Raw genomic sequence first — 15,539 nt, forward strand, 5'->3', positions numbered from 1 at the left:
TTAGGTATACATGGTAGCATTTTTTATAAAAAAAATATGAATTTTACAATAAGAAACTAGCCGATTTTATATAGAGAAAATCGGTTTTTGATTTCTAAATACAACGAAAAATTTAAAAATAAAAAAATTAAATAAAATTAACTATCTGTATTACAAAAAACAAATTATTAAAAATATGCCTTTTTGTTTCAAATTAACTTCACTCCCCTATGAGAAATCCTGAATAAGTATTTCGGAACAACTTACAATTAAAAAGAATTATATGTTAAATGGACATTTTCATAACTATAATTTTTTTATTGTCACAATATTTTATTAAGTAGAAAAATAATTAAAACATCAGTAATCGGGACATTTATATTTTGTTAATCTTAAACTTACATCACTTTTTGAAGCCTGCTGCTTCTCGGATTCTACAAAAATTTTTTTTTTATTTTTTGAGGGAATTAATTCAGGTGAGAATATTTCCTTCTCTTTTCTCTTTCTACTGCCTCGTCGTACGATTTCTAAAAAATAAACATATTCATTATAATAAAATAAAATGAAGTTAATTTGATATTATCAGATTTTTTCATTAGTTAAGAAAACATAAAAAAGAATTTTAATTTTTTACCTTCTGTAGTATCCACAAATACTGCATTTTGAGGAAATAATTCTAAAAATAAACAATCCTAGTTAGTTTCAAAGCTTGTGACAATTTGCAACAAAATTACCATGCCTAGTCTCCTAACTTACCAAGTAACTTTCCTGAAAAATAGCTGTAAATAGCAAAATGTCCCACCTCGATAAGGTTGTCATAAATGCTTGCAATTAACTAAATATGAACGCTTTCTTACAAGATTGCAGTAAAACATTCACATACATTTAGAATAAAATTGCAGCATGGTAACTGAAATCTTGCAAGAACACTGGACCGTCATGAAACAATTTTTTTCTTTCGCGATACGACACAATTAGCAGTCAGAGAAATGTATCATATCTAGATCCGATATGATATGATAGTATCTTATTCCGACACGAATGATTTATCTAACTATTAATTGTGGATTAAATTAGAGTTTTTTGAAATTTTAATTAACTTTTTATACACGAAACATTAATTTATAACAAAAACTAGTAAGGAAATATTTCATTCAGTCAACCATACATCAACAACCCAAGTCAAACAATCAGCTAACCAAATTCTTGTTCATTTAAACGTTTAAAAATTTCAGAATATAATATTACAGCACATTACATTTTATTTTCTTATAATAAATATAATAAATATAAAATATAGAGAATAATTAAATGTACCTGATTGCATATTATTTTCTTTTGAGGTGCCCGCAGTCTCCATTGTACTTTTCTATAAATGTATGTACAAAATATTTAATTTAAATATTGATGAACATATTAATTTTTGAGAAAAATGTTTTTAAAATTTTCATACATAAAAAAATTGTAAACCGAAAATTACTTAAGTTGAAAAATGTTTAATTAATTTAAAAAATAATAATTTAAAAGTAGAGTTATTTAGATTTTTTGTTATACTCAATTAGAATTTAACATGTATTAATTTCTTGTAAAATTCGAATTTTATATTTTCGTTTCAAATTTAATTTTTAACATTTTTAGTCAAATTTTACTTTTCAATTAAAAACTATTTTTAATTTCATCTATGTTATTTTACATTTAACCCTAAAAGGAGTAACTGGGGTGTCTAGACAGTCCAAGCAACATTTAAAGTATGTTCCTGACTTAACCAATCATATTTTCGCGACGGGACAATAACCATAATTCAATTTGTACATCTTACAGTTAATCTACGGTAGTGCGCGCGAAATTTTTGCTCCAGGAAAAGCTCTGTATCGAATTGAAATACGTGTGGGGTATATTTACACCCCGGTTACCCCCTAACGTTACAAAATTGACAAAATAAGTAAATTTAAATTTTATGTAAAATCTTATTTAATCAGTTAAAATCATCTAGAGACTAAAAATTTATAGATTATACATGAAAATAAGCTGTATTTTATAAAAAATACATTTTTAAACAAAATATATAATGTTATAAAAAATAAACATTTTTTATTTATAACTTCATATGAAATTTCAATTGAGGATTATTACTGATAATAATATATTCACATATATTATAAACATATTCAATTTGTAAAATTTTAAATTTATAACACCCATTTTAATAAATATTAATTGATAAAATCTATTTTATAATTAATTTTTGTGATTTTTTCCATTGGTCAATTTTCTTCAATTTTTTTTGCACATCAGTTGTTTAAATAATTGTATTTTTTTAAAATAATGCAAAAACCAATGTTTTTTCTAAAAGTATATCTATTTACCTTTCAAAATTTGATCGATATTTTTAAAATAGTCAAATTTTCGAAAAACTACAACATTTTTTTAAAAAAAGACAAATTTGTCAAATTTTTTTTTTTCATTTTTGCAAGTTTTCTTAAACTTTCTTTTATTTTATCAAAAAATTAGTAAAACTATTGTTTCCCTTATTAAAAAACCAATAAAAATCACTATATGTAATTAGTTTTATGTCAAATCGAAACATTTTTACACAAGTTTCAAGTTGGGGGTGTCTGGACACCCCAGTTACCCTTTAGAGGCTGAGAAGATTCATATACTCCTTCTAGGGTTAAATAAATTATTTAAGTCTTTCTTAAGACTTATTTACTTGAATGCAAAGTCAATAATTACTAAAGATAAAAATATTTAAATTGCTTTAAAAGTATATGTTTTGAAAAAAATGTTATTTAAACCTTTTTTCTTCTCAAGTGCTACATTGGACTAGTTTAAACCAAGCACATTAATTTTTAGTGTAAAAATTTTATTGATTTTTCACAGCTACTAAAATTCACCATCGATCGATTTAATATAAACAAATTTCAAAATACAATTTTTTCTATAAATGTGGTAAAAAGTGTATATTTAAAAAAATTAATAAAATCCAAGTTTTTAAAAAGGTTAAAATTGATTTTTTAAACCTATAAAATTAATTACACACGATAGAAATAATATATTTCGTTGGAAAGATTATATTGCTTTATAATTTCTGCCATACAATATAAGTAGTTTAGCTATACCTAATATTTACAGATACAGATGTTTGAGTATACAAAAAGCTAACATAACCCTACTTTATCACCAATAAAAACCAAATTTCCAACTATAAACAAATGACAGTTTCCACTTAATTATGATTTTTAGTGTAATTCTGTTTTAGATTACATCACTAACATTGTTAATTACCTTTTTTATATAATAATATATTATCAACAATTGAGCGTCTGAATAATAAAAATTCAGCAGAAAACTGAGTCCCCTGGAAGTAGCGAGTAAAGCGACGTTCAGAGGCCTTCCGAATCCACGCGAAATAACTTGTGCCAGACGTGCAATTATTAAGTCGGTTCTACAATGGGCACGTTTGTACGTGAACGTGGATGTTCCGTACTGACGTCACCCATTTGCATGACATTGTGACGTCTGCACGTACACGTTAGCGTACAAACGTGCCCATTGGAGAATCGACTCAAAGGTCTTTTTCCAATAAGATCCTATCCGCATACATACGTATGCGTTGCGTTGATTCTTACAGATGACTTGATTCTCTGCCGTTTCCGAATTGTGATATTCAGCGCATTTTTGATAAAGTATACACTCGGGAAGTATGCAGTGTCGTTGTTTTTCTGTATGAAAAAATACACTATATACTTTCTGACTATATAATTTATCAAAAATGCACTACAAACCCCAATTCGGAAATGGCCAATAGCAATCAACGCAACGCATATATTGTTAAGATCTTATTAAACAAAATCCTTTATTTTTTAGAAAAACAAATTCTTTTAACTTACCTTTTTCAAAAATTTCACAAGTCACGACACTTAACATTAAAAGAACAAACATTTGTTTTTTTTAAGCACTGTAAAATGAAAACGAAACCTGATAAAAATCTCTATACAAAAGCTGAAATGAAAGCTAAAACCTTCAACTTTAAGTCCCAAAAGTCATAAATGAATGACAATCTGAGACTTATTTATCATATAATCGCTATCTTGAACAGTCAAAAAAAGTTAGGATAGAAAGCACTTGGTAAAAATCGATTTTCAGAACAGGACTTTTTTTAAACTTGTTACTTGAAAGTCTTCAACGTTTTTGTTGATGAATCGAAAATTGAATTTAAAAAATTAATAATGTGGAATTCAAAAAGCAAATGAGACATTCCATTTTGAAATTTTTGGACGCCATTTTGAATTTTTTAAATTCAATTTTCGATTCGTCAATAGAAACTTTGAAAACTTCCCAATGACAAGTTTTTAAAAAATTTCAATTCTGAAAATCGATTTTTACCAAGTGCTTTTTACCCTAATTATTTTTACTGTTGGAGATAGCGATTACATAATAAATAAGTCTCAGCGTAATTGTCATTCATATATCAGTTTTGGGACTTAAAATTATAAACACGACCACATCATTTTTTTGTAAACCAGTGTTATATAATATACTACCGACATAATTCATTTAAATCAGACAGCCAAAACATCGTCGGAACTGCAAATAAATTGTTTTCTCTGAAAAGTTGTTTTTCAAAGCCTTTAAAGGACACATATTTTTGTTTACAGGGTTGCTAGAAATCTCTATTAAACAAAATTGCATGACTTCTCCAGGTTTTTCAGGACTTAATATGATATTTTTCCATACTCCATAAAAGAATGACCTATATAAAAATAGTTATTTAATTAAAATTTGAAATTTTTTGAGAACTCTTATATTATTTCTTTAACAGGAATATTTCATTAAAAACTTTAAAAAATTAAAAAATATCTCTTGATATTAAATAAATTAAATAAAATATTAAAAATTTACCAGATTTACCTAAAAATTGTTCTTTGAGGGTTTTTGGGATCACTGAATGCAAAATTGAGGTCAGTTTTAAAAAATTCAAAATGGCGGGCACAACATGGCGGCCAAAAAAATTAACCAGATTTACTTGAAAATTGTCTCTTGGAGGTTGTTGGGGTCACTGAATCCAAATTTGAGGTCAGATTAATGCAATTAAAAATTTTGATTCATAGACCCTAAAAAACCCCGAATAACGATTTTTGAACGAATCGAATATATTTTTAAATGTTCCCCTATATTGGGTCCGCCATTTTGAATTTTTTTAAGTGTGACCTTAAGTTTGGATTTAGTGACCCCAAAAACTTTAATATACTCATTGACACAAATATTGAATTATGTTTAATATTTTTTTCTAAGGTAGCCACCCTACTGTTAATTCCCATGTGAGATTCTTTGTAAGATCGCTTATGGTTTCTTATACATATAAGATTCTATACGAAATCTTATAAGGACATCTCGTAAGAACAATCTCATCAGTGTCCATACAGGATTCCATATAGAGTTGAAATTTAAAAAATAAGCAAAAAATATTTTGTGTTTAAAACCTAAAATATGGCTTATATTCTTTTTTTAATTACTACTGAATATAGGATTTCTCGTAACGTAAGATCTTATGTAGTATCTCATATGAGAAACCATAAGTGATCTTATACGGGTGAAAATTTCCCAACTGGGCCACCTAAAACTGACTTTTAAAATTTTTAATATTTTTTTGATAATCTATTGCAGGAAGCCAAATTAACAACATTCCTGAAATGCGTTTTTAAAAAAATTAATTTTTTAATTATTTATTAAGATAATATTTTGTTACCTTTCCACTAAATTTGCAATTACTCTGTTGCTTGTTAATGAAATTTAATAAAATTTGGTGAGTATATAGAAAAATGATGTCTCTTTGAAATGCAATAGAAATTTCAATTAACTTTTATTGTTTATGCAAAAAAAATTGTTTATTTAATAAAAAAATGAATATTTAAACTATTTCTCATATGTTTAGGAAAAAATTTCAAAAACGACATAAATCTACAATTTCTCAACTTTAATTTAGAAAAAAAAAATTTAGTACTTTTAAAAAATCAGTGAATTACACGAATTTGAAGAGCAACGTGCAAGCGCTGGAGCAGTCACCACTGCCTCGCGCAGCGCGCTACTACGCGTCGAAGCCTATTCTCTGTTATCTAATTATTGACTAGAATTCTTGAATATAAATTTTTTCCTATATTTTATTATTTAACAATCATATAACTTTTCATTACAACTGGATGCTGAGATTTTTTCAAAACACGAATATTCATTGAATTATTTTGAAAGTAACAGAATTAGTTTCATTAGAGAAAATTTTACATTCCAATGTAAAATTTTCTGATACTAATTTATACTAATATAATTCATACTAATACTAATTTGGCTAAATAAAAATTTGGTTTAGCGAAAATTTAATTAAAGAAGAATTTGGTTAAATAAAAATTAGGTTTTAATAAAAATTGTATTAAAAAAATTCAGTTAAATAAAAATTCTGCTATTGAAAAATTTTGTTCTACGTTAAATTAATTTTCTAAAATTCAAACTTAGTACACATTGAGCGTCTCAATTAAAATCTTTTTTCGATGATATAACGAATTCATAAAATTAAATTTGTTTTTATAAATATAAGAACAAATTTTATTTTATTTTAATTAATTTTAATAATTAATAAATGATTTATAATAATTTAAATTATAAAATTTGTCGCTTAATGTGTACTAAGTTTGAATTTTAGAAAATTAATTTAACGTACAACCAAATTTGTCAATAGCAGAATTTTTATTTAAGCCTAATTTTTATTTAACCAAATTCTTACTTAATTAAATTTTCTCTAAACCAAATTTTTATTTAGCCAAATTAGTATTAGTATAAATTAGTATACTTCAGGCCGTTTCTCAAAAAAAAATTTTCTATCTGACAGACGCAAAAATAGATCAAAATGCACCCTATTTTTTGTTACTTTAGAAATTACCTGACTTTGCATGACACTTTTATATGAAAATCTTAATTGAAAAAATTTGAAAAAAGTATCATTTATTCATTAAATCCTTCGGAATAAAGCCATTTTTGAATTTTTAAAAAATATTAATTATTATTGTTTTTATTGTAAAAAAAAGAAGACAGTGTTATCTCTCGATCTACTGGGCCGATTTTAATGAATCAAATTTCTGTGCATAAATATTAAACCCAACAATTAATTCAATTTGTTTGATAAAGTGTAATTATCGTATTCTTTTCGCGATTTTGGTCATTTCTGTAGACAGTTTTTTTTCTAGGAACAGGTGAAAAAGGGTAGCGGTAGGCTAAATTTTCTTGAATAGAACTATTAAGCCTGCCATAAAAAAGATCCCGGCCAACTCCTTTGCCTAGACTCAGAATTTTTTTCACGAAACATTATCAGTGCTGTATATATGTTGTAACTAAGGGCCCAAAAATAATAATTCGTATGTTACTTATAAATGACATTTATTTTTTAATAATAATTATTATAATAAATACAAACAATAATTATTGTTAATAAATTTTTTTACAACAATTAAGACTTAAAGATTATTATATTATATATTATATTATTATATATTATATGTTTATTGTGAACTCAACTTCATCATACAATTTTTAAAGATACATGGACTTGTCTTTTTTCTCGCAAATCGTAGGGTTCGCAGTAGATTTGATCGACTATAAAAAGGTCACGAATTATCGTGAAATATATTGAAGTATACTGAATTATTTTAAAATGTTCTGAATTATCTTTAAGTATTATCCAGAGTTATCTAAATTATTGTAATACATTGTCTAAAATGTTTTGAATTACCTGAAGTATTAAAGTAGGTGTATACTCAATAAAAAAAATTTTAAAGATATAATCACAGAAAATTAAAAGGCATTAAAATAAGCTGCAACGCTTATTATTTTAATCCAATTTTGCTTATTTTAATACCAAAATGGATTAAAATAAGCAAAATTGTATTAAAATAATAAGCGTTGCAGCTTATTTTAATGCCCTTTAATTTTCTCTGATATTATATAGGGTAAGACCGGGGGAGATAACTAACTAAAATATTTTACAGAATTTGTTATTAAATATAATTTATTATCGATAATGTAACTCATTTGGATTCAATTTAATATTTGTCATCTAGAGCTATTAAAAGTACTGAAAAAAATTAAATTTCGCAGGCCTGTTATTATATTAATGTCACCATTTTTAATTTTTTTTAAATTACTATAATTAAATTCGATAACAGCGTCTTCTAAAATAACCCGAGTGATAATACTAACAATAATCCAATGAAAATCAAAATATTTTTATGTTATTATTTCAAATTTTTTCAAATTAATATTAAATTTGACATCAGCGCCCTCAATACTTCTGAATGAAGATTTTTAGAATATTATAAAGAAACTATATTTGGGTTGCCTTTTTGAATTTTTTAAAATTAATAAATATTAATTATTCAATAATGATGACTTTAAGAATAATCTGAAAAATCTACGCATACTTCTAGACTGCCATTTTGAATTTCCGAAAATTATTACTATTATTAAATTCGACAGCAATGCTCTTTAAAACCCCTGAGTGATAAATTTTAAAGAAATTTAAACAAACAATTTAAGGGTAGCTATGTCGAATTTTTGAAAAATATTAAATTTTACCTCTGAATGATGATTTTCAGAAAAATTTGAAAATACTGATATTGGGCTGCCATTTTAAATTTTTTATTATTATTAAATTTTACATCAGCGCCCTCTAAAACCCCGAGTAATGAGTTTTAAAAAAAATCTAAAAAAACATTTTTGCCGCCATTTTGAATTTTTGAAAATTATTAAATTCTACCTCAGCGCCCTCTATATACATCAAAATGATTATTTTTAGAATAATCTGAAAAACTTTCTTTTTGCCACAATTTTTAATTTTAAACAAATTTTATTATTAAATTTGACATCAGAGCCATTTATAAGCCCCGAGTGTTAATTTTTAAAAAAATCTGAAAAAACATTTTTGCCGCCATTTTGAATTTTTGAAAATTATGAAACTCTACCTCAGCGCCCTCTATATCACTAAACGACTATATTTAGAGAAATCTGAGAAATCTTTTTTTTGATCGCCATTTTGAATTTTTGTACATTATTAAATTCTACCTCAGCGCCCTCTATATACATCAAAATGATTATTTTTAGAATAATCTGAAAAACTTTCTTTTTGCCACAATTTTTAATTTTAAACAAATTTTATTATTAAATTTGACATCAGAGCCATTTATAAGCCCCGAGTGTTAATTTTTAAAAAAATCTGAAAAAACATTTTTGCCGCCATTTTGAATTTTTGAAAATTATGAAACTCTACCTCAGCGTCCTCTATATCACTAAACGACTATATTTAGAGAAATCTGAGAAATCTTTTTTTTGATCGCCATTTTGAATTTTTGTAAATTATTAAATTCTACCTCAGCGCCCTCTATATACATCAAAATGATTATTTTTAGAATAATCTGAAAAACTTTCTTTTTGCCACAATTTTTAATTTTAAACAAATTTTATTATTAAATTTGACATCAGAGCCATTTATAAGCCCCGAGTGTTAATTTTTAAAAAAATCTGAAAAAACATTTTTGCCGCCATTTTGAATTTTTGAAAATTATGAAACTCTACCTCAGCGCCCTCTATATCACTAAACGACTATATTTAGAGAAATCTGAGAAATCTTTTTTTTGATCGCCATTTTGAATTTTTGTAAATTATTAAATTCTACCTCAGCGCCCTCTATATACCTCAAAATGATTATTTTTAGAATAATCTGAAAAACTTTCATTTTGCCACAATTTTCAATTTTAAACAAATTTTATTATTAAATTTGACATCAGCGCCATCTATAAGCCCCGAGTGGTGAATTATAAAGAAATTTAAATAAACAATTTTTAGACATTTTGAATTTTTCAAAATAATTATTATTATTAACTTCGATATTAGCGCCCTCTAAAATCCCCGATTCGTGAATTTGAGATAAATCTAAAAAAATAATTTATTGGTTACTATTATTAATTTTTAAAAGTCATTATTATTAAATTTGACATCAGAGCCCTCTATAACCTAAGCGTGATGAATTTTTAGTGAAATGTGACAAACAAGTTTTGCATTCGATTATAAGTTTTGAGATTCTCTTTCTACTTGTTCCATTTAAAAAGATTTGATTAGTTTATGTGCTGCCATCTAGCATTTCACCACATGAACTTACGCCTTGTTGTCGGTAAATTCTTATTGTTGGAACATTTATTTTCATTACTTTTATTTTAATTAATTTCTGTCAAAAATAGTAATTTTAAATTGTAGAAATTTACTTTTTTAATGTTCTTTTTTAATATTATTTCCTGTAAACAACACATTTCGTTAAATTGCACACAAATTTCATGATAAACTTTCACATATTTACCTTTTTTTAAGTATTAATTTTTAACTTATTTTGCATTAATCATGCATAAATATGGTATTATTCGATCCTTTAATACTTTTTTTAAAGTTTCTAATAATTTTTTAACCTTTTTTCATTATTCAAAGGTTAAAAATAACAAAAATAGAAGAGCGTCCGCGATCAGACGCAAATTGGACGCAACGGCGTCCGATCCGCGTTCAACCATTCCGCCAGGGTAGCTTGAATTGATAAATTCTCATAGTAAGCGGATAATGAGAATTCCTGATTTGACTTTTGAATGGTTACTGACATTTTACCTGGTTTATGAGTTTCAAATTTTTCACTTAAGGGAGTACAACGACCCGAATTATTATTAAACTCATTTGTATAACTCATTCTAGGATAATAGACCGTATTCGCTAATGTATTTCCCACTGTTACAAATGAATAAGTCGAACTACTAGTTGTGATAGCAGGGATATTCGAATTTTGAGTACAGTATACTGTACTCGAAAAAGGTATTGAAATTTCTGATGTGGGAGTATTCGATATTTTTCCCAGTGAAGGAGGGTTTTCTTCGCGTGAATCTACCACTGATTCTAAATCAGATACGTATGATGCGATTTGCAATTCATCCGTTGGGGTCCATTTTATTTGTCTATCTCCTTGTGAAAATTTAAGAAAGCGATAGGCCCGATCGCGAAGGACCTCTAGTGACCCGACAGTATTAACCTTGTGCGAAGCCAAGTGAATTTTTAGATTTGGCAAGGGCCAATCCACAAAAGGGTTTTTAAACCAATTGTCAATTTCCGACATTTTTAAATTTTATTTTGGACTTTTTCTTTTATTTAATTAGGAACCGGATCAATGGAAAAATAGCGAACTGTCAGAGTAAGGTCAACCAAACAAAATAAACAAGTACACTATCAGTCCTCAATTACAAAAAAAAATTTTTGTATAAAAAAATGAAAAATTGTTGTCAACAATATAGTCAAAAAAAAAAGATTTTGTACAAAAAAAATAATCACGGTTCAATGTCCATTGAAGGAATAATGACAGGAAATAATAGAGTCAATTATTATTAATTTTGACACAATAAAAAAAAAGATAATTTTGTTATTTAAGAAATTACTATGTTGTTTCTATCAGGGAGAATATCCTCTCCTGATTTAATTATAGACAAAAAAAAATTTTATTTATTTTTTCATCACTTGCTAAAAAAAAATTTTGAGAAGAGACAATTGAAATATTTTTTTTTTTTTTCGCAATCAAGAACTGAATACACAATTCAATTATTTTCATTCAATAACTTCAAGTCAATAGAAGGCGGCGATGACTCAGCCAAATCCCTCTTTAAATTATTTATAATAAATGAAACTGATTTTTATTCAAATAAAAATCAATTTTATTTTTCACCGAATTTACTTTCGTTATTTTGATTCTCGGTAATGGTAGTAAACCTTGATGATGTGAGAAATCGTGCTTCTTTATACGTGTGACCTTGACTCATTGAAATGATGATTATCATGTATTATTTCACTATATGGTCGTACGTAATAAAACACGAGTTCACACCACAAAATTTCAATATTTTATTTCACTTATTTTGAAAATGATGTTTGCTTTAAGATTAATGTATTTTTCTCGGGCCCTACTGTTGGAGTGCCATTTATAACATTTTACCTATTTTTATTTTTATTTATTATTAATTTATTAATAATTATTATTATAATATTAATTATTTATAATTAAAATTATTTAGAAAAAAATGTTATCTACACTTTGAGGTTAATATATTTTTAAGTTACTTTTATTTTATAAAGGGATAATTTTTAGCGCCAGAATATTTTATATAAAAAAATATACAAAAATTAAATATAGATTTATTTTAAATTTTTACCGGACTAGTTCAGAAAATGCTAGAAAAGTTTCCTAGCAAACCGCGGAGAGGGGGAGGTAAGGAGAAAAACACATTAATCACTTCACTGAATTTAATTTTAATATTTATTGATTTCAATTTTATTTTATTTTTTATTATTAAAAAAATGCACTTAATTATTCGGCCTATGGCCGAATTTACAAAAGTTATTCCGCTGATATGCGGTGAGCAAACATCACTTATTTTTTTTTATTTTCACTTCTAATTTTATTTATTTTATTTATTGCCAATCTGGCGAGAAATGTCAAATTTTAATTACTGGGACTCACCGTGTATACGACGCCGACCCCGCATTCCGCCTCGTCCAGACATGGATATTTTATTAAATTTTACTACACTACCGTCCGAAATTGTGCGAACTCTGCTTTTTCAACAACTATAAAACTGTTCAAATCTTCAAAAATATTAAAACTAAAATTTTTTCCTCTTTATTTTATTAAAGTTAATAAAATTCTGAAAGAAATGACACCTTGACAAAGAGAATATGTTAATTTTTCAATTAGATATCTAAGAAAAACCCAATTTTCAATGTTTTTACTATTTTTTTTATTTCTCTGGCAAAAATTAATATTTTTAAACGTTCTTAGGCTCATTGAAATCGTATTTTGTTATGCAATTCAAATTATATAAAACAATTCATGTACACATTCCTCCCTAGCGTATGCAAACCGTGAAAGTTGGCTCATAAAATGTCAAAAAATTGTGATTAATATTTATATGACAAAAAATGATCAGTAAAATGTATAAATCTTAAATTTACTTACATAAATCAGAGAAGTTTAGAATGATATATTTACTTGATTTTTAAACATTATATTTTATTGTAGAATTAAATTTAAATTTTTTGACATTTTATGAGCCAAATTTCACAGTTTGCATACGCTAGGGATGAATGTGTACATGAATTGTTTTATATAATTTGAATTGCATAACAAAATACAATTTCAATGAGCCTAAGAACGTTTAAAAATATTAATTTTTGCCAGAGAAATAAAAAAAATAGTAAAAACATTGAAAATTGGGTTTTTCTTAGATATCTAATTGAAAAATTAACATATTCTCTTTGTCAAGGTGTCATTTCTTTCAGAATTTTATTAGCTTTAATAAAATAAAGAGGAAAAAATTTTAGTTTTAATATTTTTGAAGATTTGAACAGTTTTATAGTTGTTGAAAAAGAAGAGTTCGCACAATTTCGGACGGTACTGTATTAAAAAAATCTTTGGCCTGCTGCCTGACTCACCATCAAAACGAGAATGAATAATTAAATGGCTGAACTTTTACTTCAGTCGGCGTCACCTTTCACGCTTTCTTTTTGGTGGTGAGCCCCTGTGAAAGTAATTAATGATTATCTATTTGTCGATAATCGATATATTCCGCGTCGATAACTTTCATCGACGTCGCTGGTAAGGTAGATCGCAACTCTACCAGAGGGCGTAGTGGTATCCTCTTTTCCAAAATGGTTGCCCTCATTATTTTGACAGGATCAAAACAATCAATATTCTTTCGGCTTCCTGGTGCTCTTGAATATTCAGGAATCTCATCCAAATATATGCACCAGGAAGTACTTCCCCTGCTGACTTCATAAGGATGAGCGACCAGAAATGGATGTCGAAAATACCTCGTGATAACATAAAACATTTTGGACGCGAGTATACAAAATTTTATTAATCAAAATTATACGAGAGTGATTCGACGAGTTGGCAGGTTTAATCTATTATTTTATTTTAATTTTATTAATACATTCAAATAATTATATATTTTGTCTAATTTTATATTTTATTTATTTTTAGGAAAAAGGAAGATTCCCATTTTGATGGGTAATAATGGGTAATAATTATATTAATATATATTTAATACTAATATTAATGTATACTATATTAATATATTTTAATTACCTGCCCTAAAAGTGATGGCCTTGTAACCACATTCGCCTAAAACAATAAACAAATAATAAAAAGTATTATACGGGATAAAATTCCTGTAGCGAACTACGTTAAAAAAAAGTTGATCGGAGCGGGCTCTAAATTGCACATAGTTTAGCCCTAGGGGTAAGTAATTTAACCATGATGTGTTGTTAGGATTTCTCAAAAACTATCGGAGAGAGAGGGAGTTGAATTTTTTTGAAAAATTTAAACAGTGAATTTTTGAACAAGACTTGTAAGTTTTTAACAGAAAGATGAAAAAAAATTTGCCCTATACACGGAGAGAAAAATCTGCCTTTTATAGTATAGAAAGGTTTACATTTAATGCACAGAAATTTTATATGCTATATAGACATGAAATTTGAGTAATTATAGTACAATCGGATGTCTTTTTACCATGAAACTTGTCTATGCTAATAAAGTTTGTCATATAGCCTCTTATTACATACTTATTATACTTTTAATCCAACGGCGCCATGCGGAGATCGCACATAACATCATCCTACTATGTTTGCATAAGTTCTATGCTTTTTCGGGGATAGACTCTTGCAACTGGCGATTAGGCATTTGTGTGAGTATTCACACAGTTACTTCCAATTAAGTAAAGGTGGGCGTGGCCTAATCGCCAGTTGCAAGAGTCTATCCCCGAAAAAGCATAGAACTTATGTAAACATAGTAGGATGATGTTACGTGCAATCTCCGCATGGCGTTGTTGCTATTAAACTACATGTTTCGTACTATAGAAGCATATATACTATGCTTTTTTAGTACGGACAAATACTATCCTAAAAATTCTCAAATCTTTGCTCTATTAGTATGAAAAGTTTAAAGAAAAATATCAGTAATCTATTTCATACTATAAAGCCTTGATTTTTCTCTCCGTGTATGTTTTCGAAAATTTTTTTTCTGTTCTTTCGAATGGTGCAAAAATATTTTCAAAAAATTTAAATTTTGACCCTTTTTTTGAAAATTAAAACTTTTTTTGAATTTTTTTTAATTTTGGTCCTTTTTATTTTTTTTTATTTATTTTTTTTGAAAGTTGAAAATGTGTATTATTACCACAAAAAATATTAAGATGTCCTTTTTTCTTATTTGAGAGATATTAATTTAATTAATTATTTTAATAAAAAATGAAATATTTCACAAATAAATAAAGTGATTGCAAACCTGAAGTTACCAATTGAAAGCTGACGTAATTCCGCATCCAACGAGCCATACATGAACTATTTCGGATTAGAAGATTTTTTTTAAACAATTGTCATGTTAGCCAATTGTTTATTAACAATATACTAATCCAAATTACTTTATATAGGGCTCGTTGGAT

The 15,539-nt window shown here is 26.6% G+C and overlaps 1 protein-coding gene across 1 annotated transcript in view; it reads left to right on the forward strand.

Annotated features, from left to right (window-relative positions):
• Positions 1-15,539, forward strand: part of LOC127286122 (uncharacterized) — a 570,090-nt gene that overhangs the window by 150,211 nt on the left and 404,340 nt on the right. The window lies entirely within an intron of this gene.

This window comes from Leptopilina boulardi, unplaced genomic scaffold (assembly GCF_019393585.1).
Source record: "Leptopilina boulardi isolate dan_hultmark-lab unplaced genomic scaffold, ZJU_Lbou_2.1 LbouV2_350, whole genome shotgun sequence".
NCBI classification, from domain to species: domain Eukaryota; kingdom Metazoa; phylum Arthropoda; class Insecta; order Hymenoptera; family Figitidae; genus Leptopilina; species Leptopilina boulardi.